A 15,959-nucleotide genomic window follows, 5' to 3' on the forward strand; every position below is an offset into this window, starting at 1 on the left:
AATACCAATAGGCACAGGGGGATGAGCTGTTTATTTTTCCCTGTCAGGTATCTGAAACTAGCTGGGGTTTAAGAACAGAGCCTTTGAAGGAAAAGGATGAAAAAATGTAATTTCCAGAGCTACTACTTTACACTTGCATTTCCCCCAAATTCTTTGAGTTCAACCTCCCTGTAAAGCCTCTGTTTACTACTCTCTTTCTGTTTTGCCCACATCCCTCTTGAAAGTTTTAAGATATTAGCCAAGGTGAAAAGACTTGTTTTAACTTTAGAAGTGCTTTTCAAACTATTCCTGTTCTTTTCATCATGGCTGGAACAGACTTTTGTGTACAAGGAGCCCTGTCTGAAAAGGGAGGGATACCCCATCTCTGAACCTAACTCACCCTATTCTCAGCTGTAATCTTCCCTCATCTAATGTTAAAGACAAAAGTGAAATCCAAGGTGAAATCTTTTGTTACTAGACTATTTGATGGGACAAACATGTGAGAAAGGTCTTTGCAAAACACCAGGCAGGAGTGTCTTAGAGTTGCTACCTACCTTGCAGTAGCACAGGCGTGGTGGTGATGCTATGGGAGGATATTTGGTTTTAATGAAGGAGTACCTGCCAGTATAAAAAGCTAATTATTCTAGGACTACAGGATGAGGAATATTTGGCTTCTTCAAAAAAAATAGTTTGAATTTGTCTGTTGCTGTTACTGGGTTTTCAATCAGCAACTGTAATTAAAGTTTTTTTAATATTAATGGTACTTTTTACCCTTGCCAAAAGTCAAGATCAGTGTAAGATGGTTCAATGCAATGAAACTTGGTTTGAATTCACATTCACTGAGTAAACATTGTTAAGTCAATGAGCTAAGTGAGAGTAAAATTTAGTTAGTGTAGTGCTATGTAGTAATACATTTAATGTATTTTACTGTTTATTGAAATAGGCTTTACACACACTCAATAAACAGATAGAGAATTGATATTATATAAAAATATCTTGTGATGAAACTGATTTTAATAAATATTTGCAATATCTATTAATGTTTAATAGAGTATTTTTTGGTTAGTGAGCATATATTTTGCTGTAAATGAATGAAAATAAGGATGGTTTGTGTATCATTCTGCTGGGAGCTTAGAACCAATACATCTAACAAATTGTTGAAAAATTTTGCAGTAGGTATTGCTTTTATGTAAACTGAAAGTCCTTAAACTGTCATCTTTATTCACTACATTTGATGAAGCAGAAGACGAAGAGATTGGAAATAAGGCTTTTCTTTTATTAGTTTGTACTGAGTCGTTGAACCACCACTCCGTTTGTCCATCCTGGCATAGCCCCATTAATTTCAACTGAAGGTCCGCTCCCAGATGCATATATGGAGTTGTTCAGTTTTCCAGGTCTCAAGAGAGTAGCTGATGTAGAGAATATTTGAAGCAAACAATTTTTAGTTTAAAAACCTGTTCACACTTTTTAAAAAACACCTCTGTGTTTACAATGCTAATAACGAAAAAATTAAAAAGACTAAATGGACTCTGAAATTTGGTCCTTGCTTTGCTTATATTTAGACTTAATCTGATTTCAATTTGTTCATTTGGTCAATAAAGATTACTTTGAGAAATAATTTCTTTACACTTAGAAAAAAACACACAGGCTTAAAAACCTTGTAAGAAGCATCAAGGGTAAAAGTAGTGCAATAGTTGAGGCCAGAGTTGATTGGGGATGGCAGGGGAGGGTTAAATGATGAGGTCTGCATTGATAGTTTTTTGGTAAGCAGAAGGTAACACCACTTCCCTCATTTCAGTAACTTGGGTGGGTTGGTTGGTTGGGGTTTTTTTACCTGCATGGTAATAAATAGAAAGGAACATATTTGCTACACTAAAGTTGAAGACTTAGTAGCAGGTGACCCAAGGTAATATATATCAGAAGGAGGTTAATCTGTAGATTGCTCCATGCAGATCTGACAGTGCACTTCAGCCATGATTTGTAACACTATTTATGTTCTTGTTCTGCCCATCTCACAAAAAGGCAGTCAATTTATGCAGAGTTACATGGTAGTTTTGTGTGGTGGCAGCATACACATATGTAGTAGCATCTGAAGTTCCCATTGCTAACCAGCACAGGGGATGCCCTTTCTAGAGTGCACAAAATAATGTTTGTAACAGGTCTGAGATTGTGCCTTTGGGAAGAAGGAAAGAAAGAAGTCACTTCTTTTCCTCAGAGATCCACATTTGGGTTTGCTCCTCTTTTCATTGGCATGTATCGCTCAGATTCACGTAGCAAGGGAATACAATTCAAGTCCAATTTAAATTGACATGTACAATGAAAAGTCATTGATTTAATCAAAAATCATTTATTTTTATCACTAAAGAATTTTAAACATTTTCTATATCAACCATTACCCTTTCTTCTTTTTTGTATTTTATGCTTGCTTTCTTTTGCTGTTTTCCTTTTTGCTGTTTTTTCTTTTACTGTTTTCCTAATAGTCCAAATTATTTTTTCATCATGTTTTCTTTGTTCTGCATATCTGTCTTCCAGACTCTTTTTCTTTTCATTTCTCATTTCCCTTGCCATGTCTCTGTATTTTCATTCTCCTGTCAGACCTAGGGTAGCTCCTTTAACCATGAGCCGTCTTCCTGCTGCTAAATCCTGAATCGCTTCTCTTTCATCTCCACACTCTTTCTTATGGCAGGGTTTCTCCAGCTCTGGGGGGCCCCTGGGGAGAGGTCTACAAGCAGATGAGGGGAGCGTTTCCAAGAGAAAAACAATCATGGTGCTATAGGCAGTAAGTTCTTCTACCCAGTATGTAGCCAGCCATATTAATATCTTGAAAGGGTAGGGTGCTTTCTATCTACTTTGTCAGTTAATGAAACTTCAGCTGTTCAAGATGCTTTCTGGTAAGCAAGGACTAACTCATCTACTGTCTCTTCTCCCCTGGGTTGAGAGACAGGACCTGAAAAGCAGTCTTCATCTTTATATGCAGTCACTGGCCACTGAGAACCAGACAATACTGCTTTGCGCATTTATTTATTTATGAAAACAAGGCAGTAATGAGTACTTAGAGCCATGAGGTGAACAGAGTCTCAGTTGTCTTCATGTATGAAGTAAGAATCTTGGAATAATTCAGGTTGGAAGGGACTTCTGGGGCTCGGCTGGTCAAACCCTTATTCAGAGCACATGCAGCTTAATTGAATCTAAATTAGAAGTTAAATTAGGTTGTTCAGGGTCTTGTCAAGCTGAGTTTTCAATGTCTCCAAGGATGGAGATTCCTCTTTGGGCACCTTTCCCAGTGTTTGACCACCCTCATTGTGATTTTTTTTTTTTTTCCATGCTATCTGCTTTGGGATTTCCCTCATTGAAAGTTATGTCTGCCCCTAGTCCTTTTGCTGTGCATCTCTCCAAGAAAAGTCTGACTGTGTGTTCTCTACATCTATCCAGCTGTGAGGCAGCTGAAGATGGCAGCAAGATCAATTCTCTCCTTCCTTGTTTTCTGCAAAACTGCTTTCTACCCCCAGACTGTTCCGTGATGTGGTGTTACCATCCCAGGGTGTTGCACTTGTCTTTGTAGGTGAAAGAAGGTGGAATTATTTTCCGTGGAGAATATCACGTGTAGCTGAGTAGGAATGTATCAGCCCTGATACAAGATTGGGAGTACAGAATTGAACACTTATTGTTACCAGTTACACTGAGTAAAAGCTCTGGGTCTACAAAACTGAAAGATTACTAGGTCCCTTCTCCTTTCTCAGTGGAGTAATGGTAAATGTATTTACCCCTAAATGATCAGTGAGATAACAAAGACAGTTGACCTTTAATACTATAGATTTTCTAAGATTTGTATTTATTGCACAGTGAAAACAAGTTAGTGTTATATGTGATTTTTAGATCAAATTACATTTTTATTTCTTGCTTTTCCTATTCAACATTTTGTCTTGCTGAAAAAGCTGTTAGATAAACATTTACCTTCTAAAGTGTTCTAGTGATCAAAAAAATGCTTTTATAGTTTTCTTATGAAGCTTAATGTAGTACAGAGTTGTTTAATGTTTGGTTCAGAAATACTGCTCCACTTTATTCTCCACTTTCTATTTCTTAAATGCTTGAGATATGCAAACAGTTTTGTATTTAATTTTACTTTTGGGATATTCTGTAAGTAGCAGACATGATCGTACAGGACTGCACTGTGTTTTCATGTAATACTTACTAGTTTTACCAGAGACCAGAGTCAGGCAAGAGAAGGTCTTATCTGGAGATATTTCATTGCATTGATTGGCTAATATGTTTCCCCAGGTGTACATTTCTTTTCAAACATTATTTAAAATATGATAGTACATCTGATTTATGAGAGGTGCTCAAGTAATCTGAAAATATTCTTCTGTGTTGTTGCTGTCTGAATATGTCAGGGTGACTTCATCTACCCAAGTTTGAAAATTTTGGCTAGCTCTCTCTAAGAAAGCTGATAGATAATATTGCCTGGGTTTTAAGGAATAAGAAGCTGAAGCGAGTCATTCATTAAAATCATATCAAGTTAGTCACCAAGTAAAGCCATTTTTCACTTCCTTGAAGAGAACAAAGATCATTTTTGCTGTGGATGATCAGGAATACCTGCTTATAAATGGGAGCTCACACCATGGAGCAGCCTGTGTGTTTCAAATCACAAGTCACATTTTGCCAAAGGGACAATTTAAGTAAAATACAGATGTGTCTTACCCTGTGTCTCTGAACACTGACATTGTTTTCATGTCAGTCCTTGTTTAATTTAGTTTTTCTTATTATTTGAAAATGCACATTTGTTTTTGCTCATCGTTAGGCAAAGCTCAGTGCCTCAGTGTAGATATTTTTGCTACCTCATCTGCAAGAGTTCTCAGTTTAAGGTGATTTTCTCCTCCAAATTAGTCACATTTTAATCAGATCACAAATGATTGAAAATACGAAAACCAGATTTAAAGCATAAATACCAGTACAGTAATCTTCTTTGCCAGTAACTCATTACATAAATCATAATACAATATTTGCATGTTATAGTTGGCTTCATTTATTTTGACTTCCGTGTGAATTTGAAGCTTCTGTTAGATATATTCTTCTTTTCCTTTGATACAGTTGTATTTTCCCAGAGAAGCTAGCCGGGAAAGCAACAGCCCAAGGCATATCCAATACATAGCAGCTAATTTCATCCTCTGGATAAAAACAGCTAAATGCTCCACTACCCACAAAACACGCAGCCAAGGGGGCCACAAAATCACTTTCAAACTGATACCTTTTTAGTTCTGCATACTGCACAACCCTACTTTTCCTGCAGCCTGGCTGCCTTCTGTCAGAGTAAGCTTTGTGCAATTAAAAACTGATTCATCTTTACTTTTTATGAACCAGTGTAATAACAGATATAAAAAGTTCATCTAACTTTAATCATGGAGGCTCTTTATTACGTCTGGTTCCCCATCACAGTTTCATGTGAGTGTTTACTTGAATAATGGAAATAACAACAAGTCTCTTATTTCTTTCAGAAGAGAGAAAAATTGATTAGACTTTAACGTTTGAAGGCAACAAGACTTCTTCACGAAAAGAAAAAAATGTGAAAAAGTAAAGCCAAAGGTTCAGAAAGTGGCAATACACATTAACAGTCTTCTTTCTTGCAGGCATGTTTTGCCTGTAGTCTGAAGGACTGCCACCTCTTCCTCCTGCTTGAAAGTTTCTTTGAAATATTAGTAATATAGGGTCCTGTAGAAAGAGAGGCAATGACACAATATGAAAGGCTTTTAATGTCATTGCAGGTCCTGATCTGAACTCAGTGTTCAAGGGCAATCAACCCAGAGCTGTGAACATCAATGTGTTTTCTTCATACAGTTGTCATTGCATTAGCTGCATGTTGTTGCAGTGCCATTACAGCTGTGTTTCTAAATGTCAAATGCGGTAAACAGGCCTATAAACAGACTTGTGACTTCTTACACAGGGTTTAAAGGTTAGGTAACAGGTTTGTGTTGCAAACGGTTGGTGTAGCAGAAGATAGCAAAGCTTTCAATCAGCTAAAGGCTGTTGCCCTCACATCACAGCTGGTAGACTAACATGGATAAGCACCACTGCTTTGACGTTTCCGTGCAAAATCAGGTGGCCTAGCTTAAAGTGCTGACATAAGACCTTTCAGATGTATTTGGATAAGCAGATTTGGGAGCAACTGCATAATTAGGGTAATGGCTGAGGCATTACTTGCAGCCTGCTGCAATGTGCAGCTGGGTGATACCCAGTTGGTTTAGAAGAGGATATTTGCCTTTTCCTCATGCTTCCAGACCTCCAGCTGCTTAGTGCTAAAGAGTTCAGGAGAACCTCAAGAGTTTTGACCCATGTAACTTTCTAAGCGTGGATGCTCTTCAGATGGGAAGAGAAGGAAAGTTCTCTGCCATGGGTGTTGCACACCAGTGCATCCTGTGTTGTTTTGCAGCTAGCCCAGTGGACTCCTGTAGATGCTGAATCATGTCAGGAAAGTATTGTATAACTGAAGAAGTTGCAAAAAAAATCTCTAGATGGAAGAATAGAGTTCATGTGAAAGAAAGCATCTTTGATTCTTTTGGGGTACTTATATTTACTCTTTCACTTTATTTGAAAAAGTACCAAATTTTACAGGAAATAAAATACTGAAGGCTGGCAGTCATGAGAGTAAGAATCTGGGATCCTAATGACCAATGGGTGCTATTAAAGTCTAGTTTTAGCACTGTATAAACTCTAATCAATGTGGGTTTGGAAAAACTGGGACTTAACTCCAAAGGAAGAATTAACCATTTGTTTTCTTGGAAGGGGTTCTGTGTATTTTCTCAACTTCTGCCATTCTGAATGCCAAATAGTAACTGATGGGTGCTATTAAAGAGTAGTTTTAGCACTGTGTAAACTTTAATCTGTGTGAGTTTGGTTTTTATGAAAGGATGAAGGAAACACTATTTCTGTTCCTCCTCATTGCCTTTGTCTTTTGATTCCATCCTCAATGGTATTAGCACTGCATTTGATCTAAGGTAATTTTTCATCTTGGGAATTTCTGTATTTTGCGCTAGTGTGAGTATAGTTTCGGTTGAGAGTTTGCAGTTTTGTGGTGAAAGAAAGTTAAGCTGTCCTTGCTTCATTCAGTGTAATTGCACAGGTCTGCAATAACTCTGCAACTCCTACACTACCAGTAAATTCTCACTTACAATTTTATAGTGGCTTAAATTAGCAGAAGTTATTCACAGAATGTTATTTTCAATATATATAGCAAAATGGAGCTTCAGACATTTGAGAGTAATATTTTTCCCCATAAACCATGTTGTGTGCATGTATAAATGATAACGAACATTATAATGTACTTTCTCTGCTAAACTTCTTAAATGTTACCTGCTGGAAAGTCACATAAAGATGAGGTATTTTGTATATTTGTTACCAAACATTGCTTTCATAGTAATTTTCTTTTCAGGTTTAATCTTGAACTAACAAGCCATATAGGAGTCATTGTCAAAACCAGATAATTTCTTAATGCAGTGTTTTGCATAGTTGAAATTTTATAGCTAACATTAAGTGAGAATGTATTTTTTAAAACACATGGGTTTGAAAGCAGGCTGTTTGTTAGGACTAAAACTTGAAAGTTGATAAAGTTGACTAATTTGTTATGTGGCCAAACATAACACTTTTTTTTCCCCCTAAAAAAACATCATAAATGATCTCATTACCAAAAGGCTGGCTACCTTTATATGTTCTCAGGAAAAAATGCTACAACAGGTCTAACAACAGAGCCATTATACTCAGGAAGTAATCATAGTGACCTTAAGAAATGGTAACAGTCCATCCAACAAGTTATTGCTAGATGGTTATGCTCAGGTGGATCAGAGTGTTGGGGACCATTCTCAACCAATGCCCCTTTCCAGAAAATCAGGGAGAAATAGTGATTTAGATTTCATTGTTTCAGTCTGATACTTTACAGCATGCATGTTATGTGTTTCTACAGCTGTTTTTTTACGTATCTTTTCAAAGTCTGTTAGTACATGTGCAATGAAAAAATTTGGTTTGAGTCTTTAGATCTCTACTTCCATGTTGGCTTCTGAAAGAAATGCATAAGTAGCTCAAGAAAATCTTATTCTGAGAACTGATTTTTTTTCCAAGACACAGAAAATTAACCAGATTTCAAAACAAAAGAAGATTGCGTTAGGTATTTCTCTTAATTTTTCCAGCATTTCGTACATGCAACCATTACGGGATGAGACCTGGTATTTTGAAACAAGCACTTAGTATTGTCTACAATTTATATTTTAGGAGATCCTGTATCTTTCTAAAACCTGAGTTCTCTCACAGATTAGGATTTTTTTCAGGGTAGGTCTCTAGCCTTTGCACTGTTGGTGATAATTTTGAAATAATGACCTGAGAGGGAACCAAAAATTGGAAAAAAAACCCAAAATATGGTATTCTGATTCCTTTCAAATATTTGTTCTCATGTTTTGAAAGTAAGGTAGACCAGAAGGGGAGGGGAGAAAAAAAAGTTGTGTCATGGATTTTCAGGTGTTCAAACAGACTAATGAATAGACTAATGTATCCATGGGATATAGTTCCACTGTGTAAACCCAACAGCATCATTTGTTTTGGAGTTGACAGTTCCAGAGGCAAGCACAGCTCTGCCACCTGGACTTCGTCATAGGCTGCAGCCAGGAGTCTCTGCTCTTTTGGGCAGTGCTGCTGCAAGACAGGGAAGGGCCATGTTCTTCTGGCCTTGGAGTTTGCTCTTTGCTTTGAGAGGTGCCATTTCAGAAGGCTTAGCCCACATTTTTGTCTTGTGTCCTGTCCTGGTTAAAATAACTGAACCAGAAGCTGACAGTGTAACTTTAACTTACACCCCTGTGTAAAATACCTTGTCACAGTTGCCATCTGCATTCACCCAGAGCTTTTTGTGTCCTGGGGACACAGTTGCATCACTGAGCCAGCTCACTTAAAGCTAGCTTAGTTGTCTCTACTAAACAGCTGTTTCCTGCATGAGGATAACAACTTGCAAATCAAAAGCAGTACAACCTGTAGATTATAAGATGCACTGAACGTCTTCATTCCCTATAACCGCATCTTATCCTTGCTGTACTTTGAAAGATAGTAAAGTGCCTACAAAGTACACGCACAAGTAGTACGTCTTAGTGGCAGATGTAGTAGAAATGCATTGACAGCACTAATCTGCTCTTTCAATGTGACCTGTGGACAGCAGAGCAGAGTGTTGCTGGAACATTGTCTCTTCAGCATTGTTCCTGCTTTGGCTCTTCATCTGCACATGTCCAAGGCTTCAGAGCTAGTGAGGCAAACGGATTCAGCAGTTTCTTCACTTGATACTTCTGAGTCTTTTAAGGTCAACTCTTTCATAATTGGTTATAAATTCATGGACAGTACTGTTTTCAGAGTAGTCATTGTGAATTTAAATTGCTTCTTAGTGGAATATTGCAAGAGTAAGTCCTCATTAATTTTAGTTTCAGTCCTTAGTAGCAGCAGACACTTGATTCACCTGATTCTGTTTTCCTTGTAGTTTCCTACCAAAGTAGTACTGGTCAGTGAACTGGTCTGAAAGTCCTGGAGAGTAGTAAAGATGAGGTTAATATTTTTTTATTATTATATATGGCTTATTGAAACAATATATATCTACACTTGTGAGGGCTTAACAATACCAGTCAGAAATCAGTCTATTATACATTTATATATTAAATATAAATATGTATTTATATTATATAAATGTACATTATATACTAGAATTTCCAGGTAGCATCCTCATCATTGTTTGGCAAGATAGGCTGTGCTGGTTTGTTTAATTAATTAAAATTCATATAAATATCTATAAACTGCATGTTCATCATTTAAAAAGCATCCAGTAACATAAGCTCAGGATATTTTTCTGCATTATCTGGAAGCAGGATGTTTAAGCAGGTAGTCACCTGTTCACCTGGTACCATATTTGTATGCAGAGTCACCTGTGGGACTTCCTGTCCTTAACTTCTACAGCATCTTATACCATCCCAAATCTGACTAGAGGTTAGCCTGAAGCTGTATTTATTTCATTTTTGCACGTAAGCCATCCTTTGAGAGGGATCAGAAAGTTCTTTCAGAAGGAGCCATAGGGGCCCGTGGAACGGTGTCTCTATCCATTTCTGCAGCAATGACCTTTTATGTAGAGAACAATGGTATCTAATTTTTTTTCATATGAGGGCTTAACTTATAATACCACAAAGCTTTGGGGCCCTGAGGACCCCCTCTGTTAGACATAGCTGGTAGCGTCTGTGACACCTCCCCCTTTCCCCCAGCAAGGGACACACATGAGGACAAAGATGGGTGCAGTATGTTGCAACACAAAGTGGGGCAGCAGATTTTACCTAAGCATCATCTCACTACCCTTCTCTTTCAGGATGGGTGTGGAGAAGAGGCTGGTGGTGCCGGGCATCCCCCCTTTCACCAGCAGAACCTGTTAAACTCTTTTCCTTGGGGCAGCTGTGGACCCTGGTTACCATGGTGACAGGGATGAACCTGACACTTCAAAGCATAGCTCAGGGAATCACGTTTTCTGTTCATAATCAAATACAATTTTTCTTTTTAATAATACTACCCTAAAATGCTCTAATTTAGTCCTGGAAGCAACAACTTAGATGTACCCAAACTCTAGTGAATTTCTGGCATACCTTCATCTCTCAGAAGCTGTACTCCAAGATGGAAGCTCTTTGGAAGACGTAGAGAAGGGAGAATTGTGAAGGGAGAATTCCTTTCCCTGTCAATGTGTCTCCAGCTTTCAACCTGAAAAAGAAAACCTTAAAGAGAGGCCAGCAGTGTGCTAAACTGACTCACATGAGGAAATCTGTAAGACCTCATGAATCATGTGCATAGTTTGCTGGAACAAATTGCACATCCCATCTCCCCCATTCCTGCAAAAGCACATTCAAGTGTTTTCATCAAATAGAATCAGCTGAGTCTTTTTTTAAAACGTAATTAAGCTAAAAGGCATTACAGATCTTCTCTCTCTGAACTTGAATTTATTAATTAACTTTCAGACTTCTAAAAATTTCCTTAATTGCACAATGATTATCATTGTAGCAAAGCAGTAACAAAACAAAACTGAGGGAGACAGAACGGTATTTCTGGGCAGATGATTAAAACACAGGGCAGACCAGTCTAAAAGAAAATATTCATCAGAGAATCTTGCGTAGTTTCTCAAAGGGCCCTTTTCTCAGGTGGTAGACTGACATATCTCCAGAACTGGCTGGAACTCCAGTTTCATTTGATGTTATCCTGATGTTACCTTGTTGAACTCATTCAGACGTCATTCCTGGTTTTAATTAAAAGTTTTTGAATGCCACATAACAAAGGTGCAGTACAGATTATCTCGAGCAGAGCTATTTTGAATATTAAGCTATGCAGCAATAATGCCAGTTTGTGAGAATTCAAAGATCTGCCATGAACAGAAATTAACATTCAAAGAAAATGCAGTGTAATAAAATAGCAGCTTTAATCATGCATAAAACAGAGTTTCTTCCCCCACTCACACAAAGGAAACCCAGCATAAAATGCTGTGAATGTTAAGAGAGTCAAATGGTACGGTGAGAAGGTTACGTATAAAATCTTGTTCAAAACCTCTGATTTAAAAGCTGTCTTTTAGAAGGCTGGCTGTTCTCTTAGTTGGTACCATATAAGCAGCCCAGTGAAATCCTACCAGAACTTTCTGCTTGAATAATTTTTTTGGAGGAGCGAGTAGAATATCATTAGCTTGATTCTAATGCCATCTCCATAGGAAGGTATAGGTGAATAGATTTTGTGCTGAGTCTCATAAATTCTCTGACCATTTTGCAAGGCTGTGTGTAAATTCTGAGCCACAGAAGGAAGGAGAAGGCAGGAAAGCAATATGTGCTGTGACTGGATTCCTTATGCCACGGTATACTTTAAGAATTAAGTATGAATATTATGCATACACTCAATTTTAGAAGTGGGTGTTGGTTTTTTAGGAGTATTTGATTAAAAACATGATTAAAAAAATTTAGAGGAATTAAGTACTTCAGGAAATTGAGAGAATGAGATGGACTCTACCTCACCAACTGTTCACGATTTTATTGTCCCTGAGAGTGTTAGCAATCCTAGTCTAATTTAGTGCTGTTCACAGTTGAACTTCATGCTATTGGTCATGGAAGTCAACTGATTGAATATTGTCCTCAAGTATCTATGAAAACAAAGAAAATTACTTCTTATATGGTGACTATTATTGGCAATGTGCAGAGCCAGAATCACTGGATCGAGTTATTTTATGAACTTTGTGAATGTAACTGTGGAATATGATTGCTGTTACTGTTCATTAGTTCAGAAGAAAGACGAGTGGATAAGTTGCTAAATCCAGTGTTCTCCCAGTCTAGCTCATAAATCTTCTGTGTAGGCAGCTGTTCTTATAGTGGGGGAAAAATGTAGTTAACTGTTTCAGATCAGAAACTGTTCTTGCAAATTTTATGCAAGATGAGTTTGCACTGGTTGAAAACTGTAGGATTATCTCTTCTTAGACTTGCAGGGTCAAATTGTGAAAAACATGGTAATATGCAAGGATATTGTAAAAATTGACACTGGCTGGCCAAAGTAATTAATAGCCATTAGAGAGTCCATTTTTGTATTATCATCATTCTGTTACCACACAAGGTTCTTTTTCAGATCAATAAATTACCTTTTAATACAGTCTGCCATTCAAGATATAAGAAAGGAGTGCAGGACTAGATTACTAAAAAAGGAATGTTAGGAATTATTAAAGCAGATGTTTTTATAATTTAAATTATTTTAGACTATTTTTACCTTGTTTGGAAATATACGGTAGTTAAGGGCAACTATCAAAATAATTCAATTTTTAACTACTGTATCTCTCCAATTTAGAGAGAAGGATGTTGGGGGGGAATTTCTCTTGCTGCTGTAGTCCTTGTGCAAGCAGCAACCAGGAGACACCGGCTTAAAAGTTTAACACTTTTAATGTTAAATAGGCACGTTTTCTGTGGTTTTGTGCTTGGTTGTGTTATGTCTAAGCTCACACATGCTTATTAAAATACATTGAACTATCAAAATTAAAACACAAGTAATATGAAATACTTTCAAATTCATAAGTTTCATTAAATGATTCTGTATTACATTGAATGCCTTCCTTAAAATACTTTATTGCATACAATGCACATACACATAAATAATAGATTACAGTGCGATTTATATCGATAATTGCTTTCATATGGTCCCCAAATGTAACATTTAGTCTAGAGAATGCATCTGTTGCTGGAAACATACATATAATAATCCTAGCTTCATTTAAGTCAAAAGCAATTTTTCTGATGATACTGGGGAGAAGGGTAGTGTTTTCCCCATAGATCTTAGCATTTTGGACATAGGAGGCTCAACCACTGGTTATATGCTTGCTTAGTCTATGACTGTTCAAAAAAGTTTTTCTCCACTAATTTAGGACTCCATGGTACATCTCTAGTGGGTACCAGCTTTATCTCATAAGCAGCATTAAAGTTCATGGAATGAGTTATTGTCTCTTACTTCAAACCCCTTAGTGTAAGGAAACCAGAATAAATGGACAAACAGTTGATATCCTCCTGACTTTCCACTGTTGTTCTAAAAACTTGGACAGAGAGATGCATTTTGAACACAGATGATCCAAACTCAGTCATTTCTCACAAAATATATAATAAAACACCAGTGCCTAAGTTAGGTGAGTAAGTAAACTCCCTCAGTAACCTTTCCTTAAGATTTTCTGAGAAGTGTATAGTTGTTTCTCTAAGGTAACTTTTCTGAATGAAATAACATTGTGAGTGGCCAAACAATAATTTTAAACATGACTCTGAGAAGCATTTATGTTGTACCTTGCTCTATCAAGCAATAAGGGTCCTACCTTTCTCCAGTAAAGTGTGAGACAGGTCTCTCATTCTTTCCCCTTTACTCTTTCATCTCTCCCTAACACTCCTGCAAAAATACCACTATCCTGATCAAGTCTCAAAGCCTGTACTTTTTGGGTGTATTTTTGAGCCTTCAACTTTTGAAGTGCATCTTCAGGTCACATCCAGTCCTTGTATTTGTATTTTGAAATCTCTCAAAAACCTGGCCTTAAGTCTCCATCCACACAACTAAATCTCTTGCTCAAGCCTTAGTTGTTTTGCAGCTTGAGTAGTTCTTACCTTTGCTAGGTCAGAGCTATCCAGCTGCTCTCAAACTGTACTCATGGCGGTTCCAGACACAGCAACTATGCCACTCCTGCATGCTTCTCTCTCTACCCTTCCCATGTCCTTGCTGTTTCTTAGTGCCCCGTGCAGCAAACATGAAGGTTTTTCCCATTGGCATATAAAGCCATTTATATTTTAGCTTTGATTGGTCTTTTGACTCTACTGATTGGCCTTTTGGCTCTAATGCTTATCAAATGATCATTTGTACTTGTCACGTCCAGCCCAGCTAATAGTAGACTGGGAGTTGATTCATTTTAAGCACTGAGAATCTCAAACACCATCTTCTTCCAGTTACACCTCAGTCATCCCCCTCTGTTAGAGAGCATCAGATGTGTATCTGGTGTTAATTCTAGCTTGTGTGTGAGTATGTGTTGTGTGTACTCAGCTACATGTGCACACACCACTTACCTGATCCTGACTTTTACCCCTAGACACCTCAACAACACACATAACACAAAATATATAGTATTGAGTCCACACAGGTTATGCATGCAAGTGTGTGTGCAGGCATGTATTTACACAAAGGAGGAAGCATTTAGTATTTCTCAGCAGATAGAAGTTCAAGGGGAGAGATGATTATGATGATGAAGTCTTATGATGATGATTAGGTTTTATGATTAAAGCACTGCCATATCTCTCACTGTCTGCCTAGCTCTCGCATGGGTGTCTGGAAGAGAGCATGTTCCTAACTCAGAAGGTTGTTCTGAGGGTGAGTTGTTAGTGGTTCAGATTCTGCTGAGATGAAGGTTACAGAAACAAGTAATAAAGAGTGATTTTAAACAGCAGCATGATCCTTGCCTCAAAAGAGAATATGGGTTCCTGCACATGGAACCCAAATAGAAACAGTCTGAGTAACATGGTTAAAACCAGAAAGTATTAGATACTAATTATCCCTGGTGGTGACTACACTGGCTTTCTGAGAGGCCTGTGGAGCAGATTTTCAGGGGAGTGGTAGTCTTTCTCAGGTGTGGCTTCACCTTGTTTTTCATTCTGCTTCTTCTGGTGGTCTGTTGAGAAGCATCCTAGTTTCAGAGTAAAGGACATTTTCTGTGTAATAACATAGGCATAATGACACCAACAGCTTGTAACTACTCCATGTGCAGCTGCTGTGAGGCGGAGAGGTTAAGTGGCATCTGCTACATGCTGGGCAGAGAGTGAGAGAAGGGTCAGCAAGAGAGCAAGCACACATACCCATCCATGCCTGTGAGCAGGGGAAAGGCAAAGTGCTAAGCCACAGCCTTAGAAAGTAAGAACTAGAGAATTGAAGAGCCGTTTCCTATTTTACAAGTAAACACCTCATAGGATTTTACCCCTGGCTGAAACCTATTTATATTTTTTGATATTTTGCCAGGCTGGAAAACCCCATGTTCCCGATCGTTTGTACACCAGACTGTGATGCAAAGAGGTGCAGACTGAACGGCTGTGCACTTTCATATGTATTCTGTTTTCCTCTCTGCTGTAACCTGTGGCCTCAGCCCACTCAGCTGTGTTACAGAGTGATTTCATCTCTGTGTAGAACAGCAATTTTTTTTTTTTCCAGGGCCTGTAAACAGAAGTAAAACTACTGCTGACTTTAGGCTTGGCTTTATGGATGACCTTATTTGGAGAATCAAAATTCCCAGTAGAATGCAGATCTCAGGGCAGATGCTGTAAGGAGAATTAACATACAAAGGTGGACTGAAATTGGGCGAAGGAGAGAAGGACTAGAGTTTAACGTGCCGGCTGTGGCTTGGAAAAGACAGTTTAAATTACTGTTTGTGGGTTAACGTAATATCACTAGTCAATGTG

At 37.9% G+C, this 15,959-nt stretch overlaps 1 protein-coding gene across 7 annotated transcripts in view; it reads left to right on the forward strand.

Annotated features, from left to right (window-relative positions):
* Positions 1 to 15,959, forward strand: part of PTPRK (protein tyrosine phosphatase receptor type K) — a 418,239-nt gene that overhangs the window by 364,845 nt on the left and 37,435 nt on the right. The gene's annotated exons all lie outside the window — the stretch shown is intronic.

This window comes from Strix aluco, chromosome 3 (genome assembly GCF_031877795.1).
Source record: "Strix aluco isolate bStrAlu1 chromosome 3, bStrAlu1.hap1, whole genome shotgun sequence".
NCBI lineage: Eukaryota > Metazoa > Chordata > Aves > Strigiformes > Strigidae > Strix > Strix aluco.